A 26,916-nucleotide genomic window follows, 5' to 3' on the forward strand; every position below is an offset into this window, starting at 1 on the left:
GAAATGGAAAGTAAATGTGAGATTTCAGTCAGAGTTTGAGGTTTGTATAGCATTGTGGGTAAGAAAACCTCTTGGAATCCACACAAGAGACATCACCTCAGAATCCATATGTTGCCTAGTTCTCAAAAGTGTCTGTGGTTTGTAAGTTTGCATATGTTGTGAAACCGCAAGGCCTTAAATTCCGCATCTTTCCCTGATAGGTATAAATACTGACAAAGTACCCCAAAGAGAATGAAAGAAACTATGAAGAATTGTAGTTTTTGACACTCAGGGTAGTCTCTGAGACCGTAGTGTACATTCCATGAACTGTTATGTGGAGTGCTGAGACTGTAATGCACTTATAATACAGGAAACTGAACATTACTAAGTTCTGACAGAGGATGAGCATAGCAATCCGGTCAAGCATTTACCAAAACGTGCCATTGTAATTCAGTGTGGAGGCAAGTGTGACACCAGTGGGTTTGAATGCATAGCTGAAGATGAATTCATGACATGTGTATCTGTACTACCTTTGGAATCTACCACCTACCTATGCAATATCCATTTGAAAGCACACCTACCATAAGCTTTTCTTACCCATTCATGTCTCTGTCCTGATCAGGGGCCTGTCTAATCATGTATAATTGCAAGTGAACCTACAATAATCCCTTCCATCCCTGGCTACTTGAAGCTCAAGAAAGCGTAACTTTCATGCACCATCAGTGCATTTCCTGAGCTAAATGCATGTGAGAAAATCATCCATTTGGCACTGATCACCTAATTTTTTGACTGATACTAGTGGTTACTGACTCTGACTATGCCCTAGACACTGTTAACCAGTCCCAGGGCCAATGCTCTGTTTAAAAGGTGTATACAAATTAGGCTTAATTATAATTGGCTTTGACAACCTACCTGTAAGTCCCTAATGTATTGTAGGGTACATAGTGTTAGGAACCCCAGTGGAGTTAGGACACCCATGGGCGCACTGCCGTGGTGTCTGGTGTCATTTTAAAGGTAGGCTTGCCTTGCTGGCTGCTGTTAAATTAAAGTTAGCCCCAACTTTGACTTTGGAATGAAAAGTACTTCCAAAGTCTTAAAATACCTTATTTTTACATATATCACACCTAAAGTCTGTCCTAGGCTCCACAAGAGTTGTGTGCAGTATAAATATAAGCAGGGACATTATAAAAGATGTTTTATAAGCCCTGGTGAGGGAAACACTGCCAAGATAGTTTTCCCCATTGTAGTGCATCAGCTCCATAGACTATCATTGGAGGGCTTTTTTTTAATAATAAAGTTTCATTTAGCATAGGAAAGAGCTAATAATGTAATGTAAGATATCAAATGAATAGGTAGAATAAATCCAACAATTTGCCAATGTTATATTTGCTGTAACTATTACAGGGAAAGAGTTTTAGAAATCTTTCTAAAAGTTACCTAAATCAGCCGTGTAGAGTCCTTTCCTGATTGGTCAACCCCTGACAGCCTGAACCAAATTATCTAAATGAGGTGTGAAGTGGCCTAGGCTGAAACAAAGGAAGCATCTGGTGGGAGGAGAGATGCTATAGCAGATGGAAGACCAGAAAGGGAGTAAGGTGGCCAAACTGGTCTTCAAAGGAGGGAAAGCCACCTGGGACAGAAACCAGACCTCCCCCATTTTCTGCTACCCCAACCCTGATGGGACCCCCAGTAATTAGATTAGGAAAGGGGCTGAAAGGTGTGTGTTAGAGAAACTTAGCCTCACCAGTGGGTAGGCTCAGTCAGATATAACCGCCCAGGAGAGATTTTCTCCATCATGGATTTTTGAAGAATGTTGCTTTCTGGGATTGATTTTTACCACACTTCACAGGAAGTAATCACCCCCAGGAGTTGCACCCTGCATCCCAATGGACAGGTATGCTCCCTTGCTTATCAACCCAGGTGCATGGAATAATATGGAAGAGCTGCCATGCCACTCAGATCTCTTCTGGAATATAGACTGAAGAGGAAGGACTGCCCTGCTAAACCCCTTGATCTGCACCTCCTGAAAGACTGCACCCACAAGGACTGCCCCAGCTGCACATCCTGGGCTTCACCACAAAAAGGACTTTATCTTACTTCTGAACAGCTAGGAGTGGACTCCCAGAAACCAAAAGGTACAAAGGAGCTACCAAGAGTTCCCTGTGTCAAGCCCTGCAAGAAGAGCCAAGCTGACCAGCGTCCATTGACCTTTTGAAGATTTTGATCAGGTGCATTCTGGGAACTGTAGTCCCAACTGCTAAGGAGGAACTCGGAGCTTCTGGAACCTGAGCCAAGTTTGTATACAGCACAATGCCCCAGAAAAGACTTCTGGAAGAACATTCAGAAGTTTGGAGAACTTCGGAGCAACTTGGTAAAAAAGTTTAATAAGGTGATGGACTCAACAACGAGGGTCAAGCCAGCAGCTTCGAGCTGCGACCAAGCCTGAATTTCAGGTTCGTCTTGCTGAAGCTCCAGAGCTGTTCCCCATTAACGAGACTTCCAGGAGTTGACCGGGAGCTTGCTTCTTGCACAACTACAACAGAAAGCTCAAGAAAAAAGACTATGGGCCTTATTGAGAACTCAGCTGTTGGGTCACTCCGCCACTGTGGTGATATATATCCCATCAACCAAAATCTAAATCCTTTTATCTTTAATAGGATTTAGTTTTCAGCAGACTGGATATCCATCACTGTTGTGATGGAGTACCCCGTTTCTTAGTTCTGAATCAGGACCTAAGTCCAAAGGTAACATTTTGACTAAAGCCTACCACTCAATGTATCTGACTTGGGTTCCATTGCGATTAGCCTCAATCTTTGACTTTGCCCCAGTCAAGCACGACTAGATGTCCGCAGTTGGCGCTTTTTTGCTTTTAGGCACTAGAAAGCACCTTTTTACATTTAAAGATTAGAAATTCATATCTTCAGTTCCCTACATTGGAATTTTGTTGCTTTGGTGTCATATTAAAGATACAAATATTTCCTATTTGTATAAATTGGTCTTGGATTTTTATTATGTGTTGTGCTTCACTTATTTACTGTTTTGTTGATATTAAATGCTTTACACTCTTGTGTCCCAAGTTAAACCTAACTGCTCCCGGGTCAAGCTACCAAGGCTTTGAGCAAGGCATAATTTATGAAGACCTTGGCTGGACCTTAAGTGAGATTTAGGCCTATTACTTTGTGTAGGTACCCACCTGCCCTTACTAATATTCCACCTTCCAACAATAAAGCTCTTAGTTGGTGGCTGCAAGCTGGGGGTGTCCGAGTATGCTTATTGAGGCCTCCTTCTTTGAACTGAGGGAGCATACCTACCATTGAAACAAGCATATATTATTTTGAACACCGCTTAAGTTTCCAAAAGTAATAAGCCAAATAAAAGTCCTGTGGGACTCATTTACCAACCCTTCCTCTTTTGCTTTGAAAGTGTAAAAAAGTAATTACTAATGTATCATACCCAATGTTATTGAAAAAGGGTACAGGACACAATGGCCTTCATTACAACCCTGGCGGACGGTGGCAAAGCAGCGGTAATACCGCCAACAGGCTGGTGGAAAAAAAATGGAATCACGACCATGGCGGAAACTGCCAACATAGACAGCCACGTTAGCACTCCGACCGCCACGGCGGTAGAAACAAACGCCGCTGCGGTAACCGCCAACAGACAGGACGAGGGCAAAGTACCGCCCACTGTATTTCAACACGCCTATCTACCACCTTTTCCGGGGCTGAACCAACGCTATCAAAAGCACGGCGGAAACAGTACACAGAAGGGAAATCACTCACCTCTCGACACCCAATGAGGAACCAGGACACCATGGAGCCCAAGATAAACGTACTGCCCATGGTGGCCTTCCTCCTGCTGTATCAGGAGCAGGACAGACACCGTTGAGGAACTCAGTGAGTACTGCACCTACAACACAGGGGAAGGGGGAGGGAAAAGAGAGTGACACACACATGCAACACGCAATACCCCCACCCCCACCCTCACCCACAACACCATACACACAAATAGATGCAGCAACATTACATATACACCCCCTCACCCTCTGGAAGAACACAAGGACAAAATTAAATGATTGTAACAATTGTAATCATGAAAAATCAGATAGTGAAAGATCAAAAATCAGTATAAACAAATATGTACACCAATGATTGGCTCATCGCAATGCTCAGCGCAATGCCTCATTCAGCTTATGGAAGTCTTGCCAATGGTGAGCTTCTGCGGGGCAAACCTGAAATTCAGGGTGAGTCTTGCTTCGATGTCGTCGGCTTGGCTCTCAACAACGGCTCTGGGTCCTTCTGGAGCATTTTTACAAAAATGCTCCAAACCTCTTGATCTTATTTCAGAAGGCCTTTTTGGGGTCTTGAAGTGTACACAAACTTAATCCAAGGTTCCAGAATCTCTGAGTTGCTCCTTTGGAGTTGGGACTACAATTCTCACAATGCACGTTGTCAAATATTTTTGTCCCAGAAAGCACTGTTTCACAAAAATCCAAAATGGAGAAAATCCTTCCTGGATGTTCAGGTCTGGCTAACCCAACCCACAGGTGTGGCTAACTTTTCCCTACAATCCCCTTTCACTCCCTCTGCTGATATAACTATAGGGGCTTCCATTTGGTTGGGGGTGCAAGAAGTGGGGGGAGGTCTGGTTTCTTTCTGTTTGAAGTGTCTTTCTCGCCTTTGAAGACCAGTTTGGCCACCCAGTCCCTTCCTGCTCTGGTTTCTACTGCTACAGTTCTCCTGCCACACATGGTTCCTTTGTCCCACACCAAGCCAAGTCACACCTCGTTAAAGTAGCTTAGCTCAGCCAGTCAAAGGCTGGCCAATTAGGAATGGCTAAAAAAGGTCTGATTTAAAGGTAACTTTAGTAAAGAGTTCTAAAACTCTTTCCCCGTAATAGTTAAAATAACTATACCATTGTCAAGTTGTTGGATTCATTCTTACTATTAATTTAATACCTTGAATGAATATTTTAGCTTTATCCTATCAAAAGTAAGACTCTAATAATTTTAAATTAAGCCTTCCCATGTTACACTGTGGAGCTAATACACTACAATTGGGGAAAAACCAATATAGCAGGCTTTGAAAGGCACAAATGCTACACAATCCAATTGGTAATAACACATGTTCTACTATTCTGTGTTTCCACAAGTCTTCCAATAAAAATGGTACCTCACTTGTGTGGGTAGGCTTGGTGCCTGTGACAGGAAATGGCTCAAAATGCAACATGGATGCATAGCATTTTTCCACTAAAAACTGACCCTTTTTTTCCCAATGTGGGTAGCTCTAGATTTTGGACCCTAGCTCAGCTGTCACCAGAGAAACCCAGCCAAGCTGTACATTTTGAAACATGAGACACCTAGGGGTGTCCAGGGTGGGGTGACTTGCGTGGGACTCACTAGATTTGTTTTTACCCGCTATCTCTTGCAAACCTCAATCTTTGACTAATAAAACTCATTTTTCTCATATTTCTGCGATGGATAGTTCTGAAATCTGTGGGAGCCACAAACTTCTTTCTAACATGCATTCCCCCAGGTCTCCCGATAAAAATGGTACCTCACTTGTTTGGGTAGAACTAGTGCCTGCAACAGGAAAAGGCCCAAAATGCAACAATCAATCAATCAATCAGTCATTTGTAGAGCGCGCTACTCACCCTTTAGGGTTCCAAGGTGCTGGGGAGGGGGGAGGGATGTGTTACTGCTCTAACAGCCAGGACTTGAGGCGTTTCCTGAAGGTCAGCACGTCTTCGGTCTGTCAAAGGTGGACGGGGAGGGAGTTTCAGGTCTTGGCAGCGAGGTGGGAGAATGATCTGGCGCCGGCGGTAGTTCGGTGGATGTGAGGAAGGGTGGCGAGGGCGAGGTTGGCAGAGCGGAGTTGATGGTTGGGAGCGTAGAAGGTGAGTCGCTCATTGAGATAAGCAGGGCCGGCGTTGTGGAGTGCTTTGTGAGCGTGGGTGAGGAGCTTAAAGGTGATCCTCTTGTTGACGGGGAGCCAGTGTAGATCTCTCAGGTGGGCTGAGATGTGGTTGCGGTGTGGGATGTCGAGGATGAGGCGTGCATAGGCGTTCTGAATACATTGCAGTTTTTTCTGGAGCTTGGCTGTGGTTCCCGCATAGAGAGGGTTGCCGTAGTCCAGTCTGCTGCTGACGAGGGCCTGGGTGACCGTCCTTCTGGTTTCGGTGGGCAAGCAGGAAGATGAGACGGCGTTGACTTGCTGGGTCATGGTGAGTGATGAGCCCAAGATGAAACCAAGGTTGTGTGCATAGTCGTTGGGCATCGGAGCAGTTTCTAGGGTGGCCGTCCACCATGAGTCATCCCAGGCGGAGGGGTTTGAGCCGAGGATGAGGATCTCCATCTTGTCTGAGTTCAGTTTCAGGCAGCTGCTCTCCATCCAGTTGGGGATGGCCTAAATTCTGTCATGGAAGTTGATTTTGGCAGTGGCATGGTCCTTCGTGAGTGAGAGGATCAGCTGGGTGTCATTGGCGTAGGAGATGATGTTGAGGCTGTGTGATTGGACGATGTTGGTGAGCAGTGCCATGTAGATGTTGAAAAGGGTTGGGCTGAGTGAGGATCCTTGGGGAACACCACAGATGGTCTTGGTGGCTTCAGAAAGGAAGGGAGGGACGCATCACATTTTTCCTCGAAAACTGACCCTTTTTTTGCTAATGTGGGCAGTTGTAGATTTTGCACCATGTCATCCAGCATCTAGGGAAAGCTAGCCAACCTGTGCATTTTTTTAAACTAAGCACCTAGGGGTAACCAGGGTTGGCTGATTTGTGAGAATCTCACCAGTTTTGATTCACCCAGAATCCCTTGTAAACCTCAAACTTTGACTAAAACAATGCTTTTTCCTCACATTTCTGTGATGGAAAGTTCTGGAATCTGCATGGAACCACAAACTTCCTTCCAAAAGGCATTCCCCCAAGTCTTCTGATAAAATAGTACCTCACTTTTGTGGGTAGACCGAATGTCCCTGACAGAAATGAATCAAACCAAGGACAAGGAAAGTCCCCTACAAGGGTTCTCATTGATCTTGGTTTGAACTATTCTTGAAGTGGGCACTAGGCCCAGCCACACAATTTGGGAAACATTTTTATTGGCACAAGAGGGGTAATCCAGAGTGGTTGGAATTTTGTGGATTCCTGTGAATTCCGGAAGATTCCATCACTGAAATGAAAAGTAAATGTGAGATTCCAGTCAGAGTTTGAGGTTTGTATAGCATTGTGGGTAAGAAAACCTCTTGGAATCCACACAAGAGACATCACCTCAGAATCCATATGTTGCCCAGTTCTCAAAAGTGTCTGTGGTTTGTAAGTTTGCATATGTTGTGAAACCGCAAGGCCTTAAATACTGCATCTTCCCCTGATAGGTATAAATACTGACAAAGTATTCCAAAGAGAATGAAAGAAACTATGTAGAATTGTAGTTTTTGACACTCAGGGTAGTCTGTGAGACAGTAGTGTACATTCCATCAACTGTTATGTGGAGTGCTGTGACTGTAATGCACTTATAATACGGGACACTGAACATTTACTAAGTTCTGACAGAGGATGAGCATAGCAATCCGGTCAAGCATTTACCAAAACGTGCCATTGTAATTCAGTGTGGAGGCAAGTGTGACACCAGTGGGTTTGAATGCATAGCTGAAGATGAAGTCATGACATGTGTATCTGTACTACCTTTGGAATCTGCCACCTACCTATACAATATCCATGTGAAAGCACACCTACCATAAGCTTTTCTTACCCATTCATGTCTCTGTCCTCATCAGAGGCCTGTCTAATCATGTATAATTGCCAAGTGAACCTACAATAATGCCTTCCATCCCTGGCTACTTGAAGCTCAAGAAAGCGTAACTTTCATGCACCATCAGTGCATTTCCTGAGCTAAATGCATGTGAGAAAATCATCCATTTGGCCCTGATCACCCCATTTTTTGACTGATACTAGTGGTTTCTGACTCTAACTATGCCCTAGGCACTGTTAACCAGTCCCAGGGCCAATGCTCTGTTTAAAAGGCGTATACAAATTAGGCTTAATTATAATTGGCTTTGACAACCTACCTGTAAGTCCCTAATGTATTGTAGGGTACATAGTGTTAGGGACCCCAGTGGAGTTAGGACACCCATGGGTGCACTGCTGTGGTGTCTGGTGTTATTTTAAAAGTAGGCTTGCCTTGCTGGCTGCTGTTAAATTAAAGTTAGCCCCAACTTTGACTTTGGAATGAAAAGTACTTCCAAAGTCTTAAAATACCTTATTTTTACATATGTCACACCTAAAGTCTGCCCTACGCTCCACAAGAATTGTGTGCAGTATAAATATAAGCAGGTACATTATAAAAGATGTTTTCTAAGCCCTGGTGAGGAAAACACTGCCAAGTTAGTTTTCCCCAATGTAGTGCATCAGCTCCATAGACTATTGTATCATTGGAGGGCTTTTTTTTAAAAATAATAAAGTTTCTTCATTTAGCATAGGAAAGAGCTAATAATGTAATGTAAGATATCAAATGAATAAGTAGAATAAATCCAACAATTTGCCAATGTTATATATGCTGTAACTATTACAGGGAAAGAGTTTTAGAAATCTTTCTAAAAGTTACCTAAAGCAGCCCTGTAGAGTCCTTTCCTGATTGGTCAACCCCTGACAGCCTGAACCAAATTATCTAAATGAGGTGTGAAGTGGCCTAGGCTGAAACAAAGGAAGCATCCGGTGGGAGGAGAGATGCTATAGCAGATGGAAGACCAGAAAGGGAGTAAGGTGGCCATACTGGTCTTCAAAGGAGGGAAAGCCACCTGGGACAGAAACCAGACCTCCCCCATTTTCTGCTCCCCCAACCCTGATTGGACCCCCAGTAATTAGATTAGGAAAGGGGCTGAAAGGTGTGTGTTAGAGAAACTTAGCCTCACAAGTGCGAAGGCTCAGTCAGATATAACCGCCCAGGAGAGATTTTCTCCATCTTGGATTTTTGAAGAATGTTGCTTTCTGGGATTGATTTTTACCACACTTCACAGGAAGTGATCACCCCCAGGGGTTGCAGCCTGTATCCCAATGGACAAGCGTGCCCCCTTGCTTGTCAACCCAGGAGCATGGATAAATATGGAAGAGCTGCCATGCCACTCAAATCCCTTCTGGAATATAGACTGAAGTGGAAGGACTGCCCTGCTAAACCCCTTGATGTACATCTGAAATACTGCACCCACAAGGACTGCCCCAGCTGTACATCCTGGGCTTTACCACAAAAAGGACATTGTATTACTTCTGAAGAGCTAGGAGTGGACTCTCTGAAACCAAAAGGTACAAAGGAGCTACCAAGAGTTCCCTGTGTCAAGTCCTGCAAGAAGAGCCAAGCTGACCACCGTCCAGAGACCTTTTGAAGATTTTGATCAGGTGCATTCTGGGAACTGTAGTTCCAACTGCTAAGGAGGAACTCGGAGCTTCTGAATCCTTGGCCAGGTTTGTATACAGCACAAGGCCCCAGAAAAGACTTCTGGAAGAACACCCAGAAGTTTGGAGAACTTTGGAGCAACTTGGTAAAAAAGTTTCATAAGGTGATGGACTCAACAACGAGGGTCAAGCCAGCAGCTTCGAACTGCGACCAAGCCTTAATTTCAGGTTCGTCTTGCTGCAAGCTCCAGAGCTTTTCCCCATTGACAAGACTTCCAGGAGTTGACCGGGAGCTTGCTTCTTGCACAACTACAACAGAAAGCTCCAGAAAAAAGACTATGGGCATGAATTAGAACTCAGCTGTTGGGTTACTCCGCCACTGTGGTGATACATATCCCATCAACCAAAATCTAAATCCTTTTATCTTTAATAGGATTTAGTTTTCAGCGGACTGGATATCCATTACTGTTGTGATGGAGTACCCCGTTTGCTGAGTTCTAAATCAGGACCTAAGTCCAATGGTAACATTTTGACTGAAGCCTACAACTCAATGTATCTGACTTGGGTTCCATTGCGATTAGCCTCAAACTTTGACTTTGTCCCAGTCAAGCATGACTAGATGTCCGCAGTTGGCGCTTTTTTGCTTTTAGGCACTAGAAAGCACCTTTTTACATTTAAACTTTAGAAATTCATGTCTCCAGTTCCCTGCACTGGAATTTTGTTGCTTTGGTGTCATATTAAAGATAAACATATTTCCTATTTTCATAAATTGCTCTTGGATTTTTATTATGTGTTGTGCTTCACTTATTTACTGTTTTGTTGATATTAAATGCTTTACACTCTTGTGTCCTAAATTAAACCTAACTGCTCCCGAGTCAAGCTACCAAGGCTTTGAGCAAGGCATAATTTATGGAGATCTTGGCTGGACCTTAAGTGAGATTTAGGCCTATTACTTTGTGTAGGTACCTACCTGCCCTTACTAATATTCCACCTTCCAACAATAAAACTCTTAGTTGGTAGCTGCAAGCTGGGGGTGTCCGAGTATGCTTATTGAGGCCTCCTTCTTTGAACTGAGAGAGCATGCCTACCATTGAAACAGGCAAAAATTATTGGGAGCACCGCTTAAGTTTCCAAAAGTAATAAGCCAAAAATAGTCCTATGGGACTCATTTACCAACCCTTCCTCTTTTGCTTTGAAAGTGTAAAAAAGTAATTACTAATGTATCATACCCAATGTTATTGAAAAAGGGTACAGGACACAATGGCCCTCATTACAACCCTGGCGTACGGTGTTAAAGCAGCGGTAATACCGCCAACAGGCTGGTGGAAAAATAATGGAATCACGACCTTGGCGGAAACTGCCAACATAGACAGCCACTTTACAGCCACTTTAACACTCCGACCGCCACAGCGGTAGAAACAAACACCGCGGCGGTATCCGCCAACAGACAGGCGGAGGACAAAGTACCGCCCACTGTATTTCAACACGCCTATCCACCACCTTTCCCGGGGCGGAACCAACGCTATCAAAAGCACGGCGGAAACAGTACACAGAAGGGAAATCACTCACCTCTCGACACCCAACGAGGAACCAGGACTCCATGGAGCCCGAGATACATGTACTGCCCATGCTGGTCTTTCTCCTGTTCTGGACAAAGGGAAGGGGAGTGACCAATCCCCTGACCAGCACCTTTCAGGGGAGGTGCCCAGAGCTCCTCCAGTGTGTCCCAGACCTCTGCCATCTTGGATTCAGAGGTGTTGGGGCACAATGGACTGCTCTGAGTGGCCAGTGCCAGCAGGTGATGTCAGGGACCCCTCCTAATAGGTGCTTACCTCTTTCAGCAGCCAAGCCTCCTTTCTTAGTAGCCAAACCTCCTTTTCTGGCTATTTTGGGTCTCTCCTCTGGGCTGTTCCTCAGATAACGAATGCAAGAGCTCACCAGAGTTCCTCTGCACTTTCCTCTTCGACTTCTGCCAAGGATCAACCGCTGACTGCTCCAGGACGCCTGCAAAACCGCACCAAAGTAGCAAGACGACTACCAGCAACATTGTAGCGCCTCATTCTGCCAGCTTTCTCGACTGTTTCCTGGTGGTTCATGCTCTGAGGGCTGTCTGCCTTCACCCTGCACTGGAAGCCAAGAAGAAATCTCCCGTGGGTCGACGGAATCTTCCCCCTGCCAATGCAGGCACCAAACTTCTGCACCACCGGTCCTCTGGGTCCCCTCTCAACCTGATGAGCGTGGTCCCTCGAACACAGGAGCTGGGTCCAAGTGTCTCCACCAGTCCAATGGCCCTTCTGTCCAAATTTGGTGGAGGTAAGTCCTTGCCTCCCCACGCCAGACAGCAAACCTGTGTACTGCGTGATTTGCAGCTGCTCCAACTTCTGTGCACTTTTCCAGGACTTCCTTTGTGGACAGCCTAGCCTGGTTCCCCAGCACTCCGTCCTGCATTGCCCAACTCGCTGAGTTGGACTCCAACGTCGTGGGACCCTCCTTTGTGACTCTGAGTTCACCGCTGTCCTCAGATTGTCTAAGTGCCTATTCCTGTACTTTTGCGGGTGCTGCCAGCTTCTGTGGGGGCTCTTTGAGTTGCTGAGCGCCCCCTCTGTCTCCTCCTCCAAGGGGCGACATGCTGGTCCTTTCTGGTCCCCAGCAGCACCCAAAATCCTTAACTGCAACTCTTGCAGCTAGCAAGGCTTGTTTGCAGCATTTCTGCCTGGAAACACTTCTGCAACCTCCAGCACGTCGTGGGACATCTTTCATCCAAAGGAGAAGTTCCTAGCCTTTTTCGTTGTTGCAGAATCTTCAGCTTCTTCCACCCAGAGGCAGCCCTTTTGCAACTTCATCTGGGGTTTAGTGGGCTCCTGCCCCCCCTGGACACTTTTATGACTCTTGGACTTGGTCCCCTTCCTTTACAGGTCCTCAGGTCCAGGAATTCGTCTTCAGTGTTTTGCTGGTGCTTGTGGTTCTTGCAGAATCCCCTATCACGACTATTGTGTCTTTCTGGGGTAGTAGGGTAACTTTACTCCTACTTTTCAGGGTCTTGGGGTATTTTGGATAGCCTTACTGTTTTCTTACAGTCCCAGTGACCCTCTACAACTTCCCATAGGCCTGGGGTCCATTCGTGATTTGCATTCCACTTTTGGAGTATATGGTTTGTGTTGGCCCTAGGCCTATGTCTACTTATTGCATCCTATTGTGATTCTACATTGTTTGCACTACGTTTCTTACTGTTACTTACCTGTTTTGGGTTTGTCTACATATAATTTGTGTATATTACTTGCCTCCTAAGGGAGGATATCCTCTGAGATACTTTTGGCATATTGTCACTAAAATAAAGTACCTTTATTTTTAGTAACTCTGAAAATTGTGTTTTCTTATGATATTGTGCTATATGATATAAGTGGTATAGTGGGAGCTTTGCATGTCTCCTAGTTCAGCCTAACCTTCTTTGCCATAGCTACCTCTAACAGCCTAAACTGCTGGAAACACCTCTGTTCTACTAATAAGGGATAACTGGACCTGGCACAAGGTGTAAGTACCACTAGGTACCCACAATAAGCCAGGCCAACCTCCTACAAAGAGGACGTGGAGGAGGGGGACACAGTGGAGGCAGTGGACGTTGCTGTGTATGCATGGGGATGGTGCTTGTATGAGTGCCTGTGGGATGTGTGGTGCTTATGTTTGCCATGTCCACTCTTTTGTGTTGATGAGTGTGCATGCTGGTCTGATGGTATGCTTGGGATAGGCTGAGGTATAGGGGATTGGGTCAGGGTGGAGGAAGTTGGAGGGGGGAGGCTGGACACAGGGACAATGACTGCCATCAGTGCTGAGGCCATAGCCTGAAATTCTCTCTGTTGGGCCACCTGCCCAGAATGAATGCCCTCCAGGTATGCATTTGTTTGTTGCAAATGCCTCTCAACACCCTGGATGACATTCAAAATGGTAGATTGCCCAACAGTGAGGGATCTCAGGAGGTCAATTGCCTCCTCACTGAGGGCAGCAGGGCTGACTGGGGCAGGGCCTGAGGTGCCTGTGGTGAAGGAGATGCCAACCCTCCTGGGTGAGCGGGCACGGGACACACACTGAGGAGCTGCTCGGAGGGCGGTGCTGGTAGGGGGGGGTGGCGGCTGTAACTGTTGTTGCGGTGGGCACAGAGGTGCCCGCCACCGCAAGGGAGCTCCCATCAGAGGAGGAGTCGCTGTTGCTGGTGTATGCTCCTGTCCCTGTTGTGGAGCGCCCCTCGCCCTCCGTCCCACTGGTGGCTTCAGACTCCGTTGCTTCACCCTCCAGGGCCATGTGGGTTGCAGCTCCCTCCTGCTCCAGTGCCACTGCTCCTCCGGCAGATGATGCTAATGCACCCAAGAACAGGGAGACAAAACAAAAAGTGGGGGGAAAGACAGAAGAAACACATGTTCAGTGCATGCAACACCACTACCATTGGTGGACACAACACACAGGGAGCAGCCCTTTGCACTAAGCCATGCACTAACAGTTCCTAGCAAATTTGCATGCTCATGGGGGACGAGGCCTAAGCCCAATTTCTGCACACCTGGAAGTCAAGGGAGCCTGAGTAGTTGTAGATGGCTATTACCAGTAGTGGGGTTGGGGTGCCACAGAGCCTGCCTAACAAGGGACCTAGCCTACCAAGTTTGCCCTGGCCTAGGGGAACCCACAGCCCACTTCGACCATCCAGACACCTCGTAAAGCGTGCAGTCAGCTGAATTAGAGTGTACTCACCCCCCTGTGGCTGCTGTGATGCCCTCAGGCGCCCATCCAAATTCGGATAGGCCACCACCAGGATCCGGTACATCAGGGGGGTCATGGTGCGACGGGCACCCATTCCACTTTGGGAGGCCATCCCCAGCTGGGCCTCCGCCGTCTTCTTGCTCCAGCGGCGCAGGTCCTCCCATCTTTTACGGCAGTGGGTGCTCGTCTATGGTAGACCCCCAGGGTCTGGCTGTCCTTGGCGATGGCCTGCCAAATACCCTTCTTCTGATGGGCGCTGATCTAGAGGAAAAGTGAAGTAAAAATTGATGTTTCTAGCCCATAGATTTCATCTCACCATTGCCAAACACCTCCCACCCAGGCCCAGCCATACATACACACACAATCCTGACATGCTGGCCTGTCCCCCTCCCCACCCTCTTCCATCCACGACACTCCATACACTCATGTGCCATCGACCATGCTCACAGTGTACACACCTGTTTGTCTGGAGGACCGTACAGTTGCGTGTACTGGTTGAGGACCCCATCCACCAGTTTCTCCAACCCCTCCCAAGTGAAGGCAGGGGCCCTTTCCCCAGACACTGTAGCCATCGTCTCTTCCAGACACAGGTCACAGCAGCACTTGCAGTGTAGGTCCTCTCCTGTTGAAGGTCAGGTATCAAGTGAGGGAACAGTTAGAAAATGGCGGCCATGTCCACGGCGGAGCGTACCGTCATCGCCGGCGTACATCGTCATTGGCTCCTGGGACCCATAGGGCCCAATGGTAACCAATGCTGAACTGTGCCGCGGTCTTCGACCGCCCACCGTGACAGTGTACAATGCCAGTGCAGTTACCTCATTTCCCCTTGTCCCACCTTATAGGTCAGACAGCCGCCATTTTCAGGGAGCCACATGGCACACCTTTTTAGGCCTGGAATACAGACAGATACCGGCACATTACGATTTTCCAACGTTTTACCAAATAACACATTGTGATACCTAAGTGCTGGATGACCCTCTGCTCGCTGTTCTCCTCCATAGGGCAAGTCTGCTGGAGCAGGTGATGAGATGGCGGCATCCTCCGGTGTACAGTCCCCTGGTGGACCTGTCAACAATGGAAGAGAGACACATCATTCTCACATGCAGACTTGATCGTGCAACAATCCTGGAACTGTGTGCCCAGTTGGAGCCAGTCCTGATTTCAGCTATCCGCCATCCCACAGGAATCCCCCCTCTAGTGCAGGTTCTGTCTGTACTCCATTTCCTGGCCAGTGGGTCTTTTCAAACAACAGTGGCCATGGCATCAGGGATGTCCCAGTCAATGTTCTCTAACGTGTTGTCCAGAGTGTTATCTGCCCTGCTGAAACACATGTGCACCTACATCGTGTTCCACCAAGTGGAGGATTTGCCCACTGTGAAAGGTGACTTATATGCCCTGGGACATATCTCCAACATCATTGCTGCCATTGATGGTACACATGTGGCATTTGTCCCCCCTGCAGGAATGAACAGGTGTACAGAAACCGGAAAAGCTACCATTCCATGAATGTGCAGATGGTGTGCTTGGCAGACCAGTACATCTTCCATGTGAATGCCAAGTATCCTGGCTCTGTGCATGATGCTCACATTTTGAGGAATAGCAGCATCCCTTATGTCAGAGATCTTCAAACTGGGGGGTGGGCTCCCCTAGGGGGGCCTCAAGTGATCCCAGGGGGGGCCCCAGACTCTGGCCAAAAGAAATATTATACAGATAACAGGCCTTTGTTTTAAGCAAAAGCATGTTATTGCAGTTTTAAAAAGGTAACAGTACTTAACTGCAATGTTTAAATAGGTTTAGACATATTTAAACATAGCCATGTTTATAAAATAATTGTGAAAAATTCTGAGGGGGGCCCAATGATTTTTATTTTTCAACTGGGGGGGGGGGGCGCGGCATTAAAACGTTTTGAGACCTCTGCCTTATGTGATGGGGCAACTCCTGAGGCACCGTGTGTGGCTAATAGGTGAGCCCAAGGTCCCAACACAGTTGACATAGGTGTATGGGTATGGGGTTGTCCCTTAAGGGTTCGTGTCTGTCTAACAGTTGTCCCTCGACATTTGCAGGTGACTCTGGTTACCCAAACCTGTCATGGCTACTGACCCCAGTGAGGTATCCCAGGACAAGGGCAGAGGAACGCTACAAAGAGGCTCATGGGTGAACTAGGAGGATTATAGAATGCACCTTCGGCCTCCTGAAGGCCAGATTCCGGTGCCTCCATCTTACAGGTGGCTCCCTATACTACTCACCGAAGAAGGTGTGCCAGATAATCGTGGCCTGCTGTATGCGGCACAACCTGGCTTTGTGATGCCAGGTGTCTTTTCTGCAGGAGGATGGGCCAGATGGTGGTCTTGTGGCAGCTGTGGAGCCTGTGGACAATGAAGAAGAGGAGGCAGAAGAAGAAGATGTCGACAACCGAAACAACATCATCATGCAATACTTCCAGTGAGACACAGGTAAGAAGATGTAACTGCTTCCCACATATCATACTATTGTTGGAGCTAACATAAGTCTGTCATTTTCACTCAGTGTAAGGACCCTGACTTGTTACTTTGCCTTTCCATTTCACAGATCTGGGTCCCACTTTGTGCCCTCTGCTATGTTTACCGCTGGCCTACAGCTGTGTTACATTGGCATGTGAACAGGTACATTGACATTGCTATATTCCAGAGGTTTTGCAATTACACATTAGTGAAAGCACAGACAGACTCCAGATTGTTTTGTGATTCAAATGTGTTTATTTCTGTGCTAACAAGTGAAATGGGCTGGGGTGATGGTGGAGAAATGTCCATGGCAGAGTCCAGTCTATTTGTTTCACAGGTGCATTGTCCAATGGGGCATAGGCAGTGGAGCAATGGCAGTTTAAGTTGGACAGGGTGACAAAGTGGGACAGAAGGGTGACATTCAGGGGGGTCTCATTTCCTGGCGGGGGTCTTGGCAATGTTCTCTGTCTTGTTCCTGGATCTCAGGGACTGTTTGCGGGGTGGTTCTCCCTCTGCAGGGGGTGGGGTGCTGGTGGCCTGTTGCTCCTGTGGCAGTGCCTCCTGTCCATTAGCGCTGTTCATCGTCCAGGCTAGTGTCAGGGCCACGTTGGTGTGCCACTGTGTCCCTCCTGTTGTTGACAAGGTCTTGCAGCACCCCTGCAATGGTGACCAGGGTGGTGTTGATGGACTTCAAGTCCTCCCTGATCCCCAGGTAGTGTTCCTCCTGCAGTCACTGGGTCTCCTGAAACTTGGCCAATTCCATGCCCATGGTCTCCTGGGAAAGGTGGTAAGCTCCCATGATGTTGGAGAGTGCCTCGTGGAGAGTGGATTCCCTGGGCCTGTCCTCCCCCTGTCGCACAGCAGTCCTCCCAGCTTCCCTGTTGTCCTGTACCTCTGTCCCCTGAACCGTGTGCCCATTGCCACTGCCCCCAGGTCCCTGATCGTCCTGTGTTATTGGGGTTGCCTGGGTTCCCTGTAGTGGTGGACACACTGCTTATTGATGTGTCCTGGGGACAGAGGGATGGGCCAGCTGGGTGGGAGCTGTGGTGGTGTTTCCTGAGGGGGAGGTTCAGTGGTGGTTTGTGACTGTGTCAGGGGAACCGACTGTCCCGAGGTCCCAGATGGGCCGGCTGGTCATTTTGATCCAGGCGTGCAGAGCTGCTGTCATCGCTGTGGGCCTCTTCTATGGGGGGACTGGATATGACTGGCACCTCCTGTCCGGTGACATTGGGTTGGGGTCCTGTTGGGGTGTGAATGCATACTGTTAGTAACTGTGTGGGCCATCTTGTGCAATGGGTGAGTTAACCTCTACTCCTGGGCTTGCATTATTGCCATGGCCCTTGTGTGATTGGTGATTTTGGGGCATGAGTGAGTCTCTCTACTGGACATGCTTTGGTGATGGGTGTCCATGCATTGGTGTTACTTGCAGGGCTTGATTTTGGGATGTGTGGGTTGTGTTAGTGGGGTATTTGTGGGTTGTTGGGGTGATGGGTGTGAGGGTGAGGGTGGGAGAAGGTGATGGCATGCAGGTGGGGTGGGGGGGATGAAGTAGTAAAGATTTGCCTTACCAGAGTCCAGTCCTCCTGCTACTCCTGCGAGGCCCTCAGGATGCAATATTGCCAAGACTTGCTCCTCCCATGTTGTTAGTTGTGGGGGAGGAAGTGGGGGTCCACCACCAGTCCTCTGTACAGCAATCTGGTGTCTGGATACCACGGAATGTACCTTCCCCCATAGGTCGTTCCACCTCTGATGTCATCCTGTGTTCTTGGATGCTGTCCCACTGTGTTGACCCTGTCGACAATTCTCCACCATAGCTCCATCTTCCTTGCAATGGAGGTCTACGCACCTGTGATCCGAATAACTGTGGCTCTACCCGGATGATTTCCTCCACCATGACCCTGAGCTCCTCCTCTGAGAACCTGGGGTGTCTTTGAGGTGCCATGATGTGGTGTGGGTGATGTGTGAGGTGCTGTCTGTTGTGACGTGTGTGGGGATGTGTTGGTGTGTGTTGTTTGATGTGCGTGGATGTTGTATAAGTGATGGTGTTGTGTGTCTGTGGATGCTGGTGTTGTGTTAGGTAATCTCTCTCTCTGGCCTTCTTTCAAAATTTTGGTTGTAAGGGTTTGTGGGTGATGTGGGTGTGTGCTTTAAATTGGATTGGGTATGTGGGTGTGGTGTGTGAATGTGTGTCAGGTGTGTGTATTTTGAATTGTCCAATGTGGGGGTGTTTTGTAAATGTGTGTGTATTTTGAGCGCAGCGGTGTGTACCGCCAATGGATTACCGCAGTTGAAATAGCACTGCGTTGATTCGTGGGTCGTGATACTGTGGGCGTATTCCTGTTGGCGTGACGGTGTAGGTTTTGGTATCGCCAGTTTATCACTGACCTTTGGTGTGGCGGACTTGTGTGGGTGTCTGTATTGTGGCGGATTCCAAGCTGTGAGCCGTAATTCCGCAGCCGCAATGGTATGTTGGGGGTCTTCTGCACGGCAGAAAGCGAGATTTACCACCAGGGTTGTAATGAGGGTCAATGTCTTGTATGATGATTGTTTTCAAATCTTACACTAAAGACGTGAAAACAATCATCATACAAGATATTGGCCCTCATTCTGACCCTGGCGGTCGGTGATAAAGCGGCAGCCAAGCCGCCAACAGGCCGGCGGTCTAAAATATGCAATTCTGACCCTGGCGGGAACCGCCAACACAGCCCGCCAACTTAACACTCCGCCCGCCACAGCGGTACAAACAAACAGCGCGGCGGTTCCCGCCAACAGCCAGGCGGCAGACAATGTACCGCCCACCCTATTACGACCCACCAATCTGCCACCTTTTCCGGGGCGGGAGCACCGCCGATAAGAACACGGCGGAAACAGACTACGAACGGGAAAACGCTCACCTCTACGCACTCCACGCGAGATTCCGGCAGCATGGAACCAGAGTTGCAGGTCATCCCCGCACTCCTATTCCTGCTCATATACCAGGAGCACGCCCGGCGGCGCGGAAGACATCGGTGAGTACTGCACCTACGACACAGGGGAGGGAAAAGATTACCGGCACACACCCACCCACCCACACCCACTACAACACACACATCAATGCATTCCCACAGATCACTGTCACAACCCACAAACCACCCCCCTCCGAAATAATGCAAAGACCAAAAGAAGAGATCATAAACGGGCAGATATATTGAAATATGGACACCAGTAATCGCAATAAATAAATAAACTATATACAAAATATATACAGCTACTAAATGTAGTCCAACCACTGTCCGTGGATCACAGGGTTCCTGTGCAAAGGGGCAAGGCCCAGTCCCACGACAAGAACTCCACGGAGAGAACACTGCAGGGGCATCAGAAAGAAAATCGGACAGGCACCTCAGGGGGAAGGGAAGGGGGGGCACCTCAGCCACTTGAGTACACGACGCCAGATCCACGAGGGGACTCCATGACCACTGGGCCATCCTGGGGAGAGCAAAGCCACAGTCCATACAGTCCATACAGTGGGTGGGCTGCCCACTGGGCCATCCTGGGGAGAGCAAAGCCACAGTCCAAACAGTCCATACAGTGGGTGGCCTGCCCACTGGGCCATCCTGGGGAGAGCAAAGCCACAGTCCATACAGTCCATACAGTGGGTGGCCCGCCCACTGGGCCATCCTGGGGAGAGCAAAGCCACAGTCCATACAGTCCATACAGTGGGTGGCCCGCCCACTGGGCCATCCTGGGGAGAGCAAAGCCACAGTCCATACAGTCCATACAGTGGGTGGCCCGCCCACTGGGCCATCCTGGGGAGAGCAAAGCCACAGTCCATACAGTCCATACAGTGGGTGGCCCGCCCACTGGGCCATCCTGGGGAGAGCAAAGCCACAGTCCATACAGTCCATACAGTGGGTGGCCCGCCCACTGGGCCATCCTGGGGAGAGCAAAGCCACAGTCCATACAGTCCATACAGTGGGTGGCCTGCCCACTGGGCCATCCTGGGGAGAGCAAAGCCACAGATCATACAGTCCATAACAGACCCCACTGCCACTGGAGGAGGCAAGTTGGCCAGAGGACATCCTGCAGCCCTGCCCGAGATAGATCCTGCCCTGCCACGTCTGCCAAAGGGCCAGCGGTTCTTGCCTTGAAGGGCCCAGTTCAGCGGTGCTTGAGACGGCGGGGCCCAGTTCAGTGCTCCTTGCCTTGAAGGGCCCAGTTCAGCGGTGCTTGAGACGGCGGGGCCCAGCGGAGCGGTTCTTGAGACGGCGGGGCCCAGCGGAGCGGTGCTTGAGACGGCGGGGCCCAGTTCAGCGCTCCTTGCCTTGAAGGGCCCAGTTCAGCGGTGCTTGAGACTGCGGGGCCCAGCGGAGCGGTTCTTGAGACGGCGGGGCCCAGCGGAGCGGTGCTTGAGACGGCGGGGCCCAGTTCAGCGCTCCTTGCCTTGAAGGGCCCAGTTCAGCGGTGCTTGAGACGGCGGGGCCCAGTTCAGCGCTCCTTGCCTTGAAGGGCCCAGTTCAGCGGTGCTTGAGACGGCGGACGGTCTATGGCCAACTGCTCATTGCCTGGTGGTGCCCTCCTGGGCAGCGGGGATGGTGCTCCTTCAATGCCCACCTGGGCTGTGGGTGGTGGGGCCCTCGTGGCCAGCTGGGCTGGGTCCTCCCTGGGCAGCGGCTGTGGGGGTGGTGGGCTCTCCCGGGGCAGCTGTGCCGGTTCCTCCCGGGGCAGCGGCTATGGGGGTTGTGGGCTCCTCATGGGCAGCAGGCCTGCTGCCTGACCTCTCCGACTTGCTGCCCTTGCCCTCCTTAGTCGTGGGCCTGTGGCCCTTTCCTCCCTTTGGAGCTGTGGCTGGTGACTGTCTCTGGGTGGTGTCCGGGGGGGATGTAGAAGGCGGGCTCCTGCGGCGCCCCTTCCGCCTTCTGCTCCTCTTCCCAGGGGGTGGGCTGCCTGTCCCCTTGCTGCTGGGCGAAGATCCAGACATGCGGGCTGGCGGGCTCCAATACCCCTGCACCCTTGTCAAGGGGGCTGCAGGGCTGGTGGTGGCTGAGGTGCTCTTCTTACCCCGACGAGAAGGAGGGGGGGGCTCAGGGTCAGGAAAGAAGTTAGTAGTGGCGAGGAAGAGCTTCTTGGGACAATGGAGAGTGGTAGGTACAGTGGGAATGGGAGTGGAGGGAGAGGATGTGGTTGTAGGTGAGTCACGTTTGCTGTCTTTGGGTGCAGGTGCAGGAGGGATAGGCTGTCGTGAGGTGGATGGCTGTTGGGTGGGTGGGTGGCTGCGTTTGTGTGGTGTGGAAGAGGGGGTGACAGACACAGTGGGAGAGGACACAGGGGACGTGTAAATGGCAGTGGGGGTGGTGACTGCACGTGTGCGGACTGGAGTGGAGGGTGTGCTGGTGATGGAAACACTGGCTGATGGTGAGGTGAATGGAGGTGTGAGTGTAGACGTCACAGGGAGGGAGGAGGGAGACGAGGAGGTGGGGGTCACAGAGGTGGTAGTGACTGTTGGCATGTCTGCATCGGAATGTTGCGTGTGTGAATGTCTGCGTGATCTGTGGTGCTTATGTTTGGATGAGCTTCTCTTGGGTGTTGAGGTGTGTGCAGGCTGGTCTGATGGTGTGGGTGGGACAGGCAGAGGAACAGGAGACTGGGAGGAGGGAGTTAGTAGAGGCAGGCAGGAGACAGGGACAATGGCTGCCGTCCGTGCTGAGGCCAGAGCCTGGAACGATCGCTGATGGGCAGCCTGACCCGAATGAATGCCCTCCAGGTACGCATTGCTGCGATGAACCTCCCTCTCCACCCCCTGGATGGCATTCAAAAGGGTAGTCTGCCCAACAATGAGCGTTCGGAGGAGGTCAATGACCTCCTCACTGAGGGCAGCGGGGGTAACAGGGGCAGGGCCTGAGGTGCCTGGGGCGAAGGAGATGCCCGGCTTCCTGGCAGAGCGGGCACGGGGCGAACGCTGAGGGGCTGCTGGGAGGGCGGAGATGGTGCGCTGGGTGGCGGCTGTACCTGTAATGGCGGGGGGCACGGATGGTGCCACCCCCGCAAGGGAGCCCCCTTCCGAGGACGTGTCCGTGTCGCTGCAGGCTCCAGTCGACCCCGTCGTGGAGCTCCCCTCGCCCTCCGTCTCACTGGTCCAGTCTGACTCTGTGGCATGGCCCTCCTGGGCCATGTGAGATGCAGCTCCCTCCTGCCCCGATGCCACTTCTCCTCCGCCTGATGATGCTGATGCACACAAGCACAGAAAGACAAACAAAAAGGGGGGGGGAGAGAGAAATAAAGGGATATTGAGTACATGGATCTCCGGTACAGTTAGCGGACATGACAGACACAGATGCCCCCTGCACTAAGTTGCGCACTTGGGGTCCGCTACGCATTCCGTGGAACATGCCCTACACGCCCAGAGTTGACAACTGCACCCATGGATGACACGGCCCAGGGATGGCTGTACTGACAAACTACTGAGGGTGGTGGCTGGGGACACAGGGGCTTACGGGGGTGCCCAGCCTACAGATATCGCCCTGGCCTAGGGGGAGCCCCAGCCCTCCTCCCCCACCCAGACACCTCCACTGCGCGACAACAGAGTAGATAATGCTTGTACTCACCCCCTTGTGTCTGCTGTGCTGCCCTCACGCGGCCATCCAAATCAGGGTAGGCCACCGCCAGGATCCGGAACATCAGGGGGCTCAGTTGACGGCAGGCACCCCGCCTACGTTGGGAGGCCATCCCCAGCAGAGACTCGGCGGTCTTCTTGGTCCCGCGGCGGATGTCCTCCCACCTCTTGCGGCAGTGGGTGTCCCGTCGATGGTGGACCCCCAGGGTCCGGACTTCCTTGGTGATGGCACGCCAAATCCCGATCTTCTCATGGGCGCGGACCTATGTGACACGTACAGGGAGGGAGAAATACCACGTTCAAGTTTGTCAGCATTTTTCTTTCCAGTGGCCCAACGCCCCCCATCCCCGCCAGGCCCCCCGCCATGCCCAACATGCCCCCCATCCCCGCCAGGCCCCCCGCCATGCCCCCGCCATGCCCAACATGCCCCCCATCCCCGCCAGGCCCCCCGCCAGGCCCAACATGCCCCCCATCCCCGCCATGCCCCCCGCCAGGCCCAACATGCCCCCCATCCCCGCCAGGCCCCCCGCCAGGCCCCCAAGCCAGCCAGTGTCCCCAAATCCAGATTGAATTAAACTCACTTGTTGGTCTGGAGGACCGTAGAGTAGCGCATACTGGGGGAGGACCCCATCCACGAGTTTCTCCAACTCCTCTCCAGTGAAGGCAGGGGCCCTTTCCCCAGGTGCAGCAGCCATTGTCCCTTCCAGACCGAGGTCACAGCAACACTTGCAGTATAGGTCCTCTCCTGTGAAAGTTCAAGTCGCAAGTGGATAAGTAGATAGAAAATGGCGGTTACGTCCGCGGCGGTGCGTACCGCGGCGGTGCGTCCCACCACCGCCGGCGCCCTTCGCCATTGGCTCCTGAAACCCATAGGCTTCAATGTTAACCAATGCGGCTTTGCGCCGCGGTCTTCGCCCGCCGCCCGCCGCGGTGTGCCACGCCAGCGCATTGACCTCACATCCCATTGTCACACTTCACAGGTCAGGCAGCCGCCATTTCCAGGGCCCACATGGCTCAATTTCAACTGCGTCACACAGGCCTAGGCCTTGCATAGCCACTCAGACACGCCATTCACTGCATAGAGAATCGTATACTGTGCTAGCTGTGAGTACGTACCTGTGGGTTGCTTGACTGTGTGCTCCATGTTGTCCTTCCTAGGCACCGTCCGCTGGGTTGGGCGAGGAGACGGATGAATCCTCCCGTGTACCGACCGCTGGTGGACCTGTCGACAATGGAAGAACGCCACATTATCCTGACCTACCGTCTTAACCGTGCCACTATCCATGAACTGTGTGCCCAGCTGGAGCCCGACCTGATGTCCCCCATCCGCCAACCCACAGGGATTCCCCCTCTGGTGCAGGTCATGTCAGTACTCCATTTCTTGGCAAGTGGGTCATTTCAGACAACCGTGGGAATTGCTTCTGGGATGTCTCAGCCCATGTTTTCGAAGGTGTTATCCAGAGTGTTGTCTGCCCTGATGAAATCCGTGAGGAGCTACATCATTTTCCCTGAGGTGGGCGAATTGGCTACAGTGAAGGGTGATTTCTACACCCTTGGACATATTCCCAACGTAATTGGTGCCATTGATGGGACCCATGTGGCTTTGGTTCCCCCAAGAGACAGGGAGCAGGTGTACAGGAACAGAAAAAATTACCATTCGATGAACATCCAGGTGGTGTGTTTGGCTGACCAGTACATCTCGCATGTAAATGCCAAATTCCCAGGGTCAGTGCATGACGCCTACATCCTAAGGAATAGCAGCATCCCTTACGTGATGGAACAGCTACAGAGACACCGTGTATGGCTAGTGGGGGACTCTGGGTACCCCAACCTGTCGTGGCTACTGACCCCAGTAAGGAATCCCCGGACCAGGGCAGAGGAACGGTACAATGAGGCCCATGGGCGTACTAGGAGGGTGATCGAACGCACCTTTGGCCTCCTAAAGGCCAGGTTTAGGTGCCTGCATATGACAGGTGGATCCCTAATGTACTCACCTAAGAAGGTGTGTCACATCATCGTGGCCTGCTGCATGCTTCACAACCTGGCTTTGCGCCGCCAGGTGCCTTTCCTGCAGGAGGATGGTCGAGACGGTGGTGTTGTGGCAGCGGTGGAACCTGAGGAGAGTGACGAGGAGGAAGACGACGGGGCTGAAACAGACAACAGGGACAGAATCATTGAACAGTACTTCCAATAGGACACAGGTAACATTTCAAAGATAATTTAGTAAATGTTAACTACTCTCCAGCATCTCTGCTGCCTGTCTATTTGCCCCAGTGTATGATGACTGAGTTTTGGCTTTTCCCTCCCTATTTCAGATCTGGGGTCCCCACTACGAGTCCTGTGCTTCGTTTCCCCATGGACTACAGCTTTGTGGCAGCTGTTTGTTGACTTCACCATGTACAAGGACATATTTGCACTGTCATGTCAATTACAATCTATTGAAATCACAGCCAGACTCCAGATATTTTGGTGCAAAATAGGTGTTTATTGAAGTGCTCAAAATGGGATGGGTGGTTTCAAGTGGGTGGGGGCTATGGTGAAGGAATGTCCATGGCAGAGTCCAGAGTAACAGTCACACAGGTGCATTGTCCAGAGGCCTGTGGAGAGATGGAGCATGGGCAGTTCAAGGATGGACAGGGTGACAATGTGGGACAGTGGGATGACATCAGGTGGTATCCATTGCTGGCGGGGGTCTTGACATCCTACTCTGTCTTCTTGCGAGATCTCAGGGCCCTCTTGCGGGGTGGTTCTTCTCCTGCAGGAGGTGGGGGTCTGGTGGGCTGCTGCTGTGCGGGGGCCTCCTGTCCACTAGCGCCGGCGGAGGTGGTTGGCTGTTCTTGGTCCAGGCTAGTGGCAGGGGCCCTTGGGTGTTGTTCAGTGTCCGCCCTGGTGTTTACGAGGTCCTGCAGCAGCCCTACCATGGTAACCAGGGTGGTGTTGATGGCTCTGATGTCCTCCCTGTACCCCCGATAGTGTTCCTCCTGCAGTACCTGGATCTCCTGGAACCGGGCCAGTACCGTCGCCATCGTCTCCTGGGAGCGGTTGTATGCTCCCATGATGGTGGTGAGGACCTCGTGGAGAGTGGGTTCCCTGGGCCTCTCCTCCCCCCCCTGTCGCACAGCTGCCCTCCGAGTTCCCCTGTTTCCCTGGGCCTCTGCCCCCTGGCCGGTGTGCCCACTACCACTGCCCCCAGGTCCCTGTTGTTGTTGGGGTGGTGGGTTATCCTGGGTGCCCTGTAGTGGTAAACACACCGCAGATTGACGCGCCCTGGAGACAGAGGCATGGGCCCGCTGGGAGGGAGCTGTGCTGGTGTTCCCAGAGGGGTTAGGGTCTGTAGTGGCCTGGGCCTGTGTGAGGGGAACCGACTGTCCAGAGGTCCCCGATGGTCCGGGCTGGTCATCGGTGTCCAGGTCGACAGAGCTGCTGTCATCGCTGACGGCCTCTTGGGTGGGGGGTGTGGATAATTCTGGCCCCTCCGCCGCGGTGTGTTGACGGTCGGGTCCTGCAGGGGTATAGAGGTATGGTTATAGTTTCAATGTGTGGCATATGGGTGTATCTGTGGGTTCTCGTGTCCCCAAGTGCTGGCATTCGTGTGTGGGGGCTTTGGTGAGGGTGGCTTGTGGGGGGGATGTGTATATGCATTGGGCATGCTTTGGTGATGGGTGTCCATGCTTAGTGGACGCATGCAGGCCTATGTTTTGGGATGTGTGGGTTGTGATGGTGAGACATTGGCGGGGAATA

The sequence above is a fragment of the Pleurodeles waltl genome, chromosome 4_1 (genome assembly GCF_031143425.1).
Source record: "Pleurodeles waltl isolate 20211129_DDA chromosome 4_1, aPleWal1.hap1.20221129, whole genome shotgun sequence".
Taxonomy (NCBI): Eukaryota; Metazoa; Chordata; class Amphibia; order Caudata; family Salamandridae; genus Pleurodeles; species Pleurodeles waltl.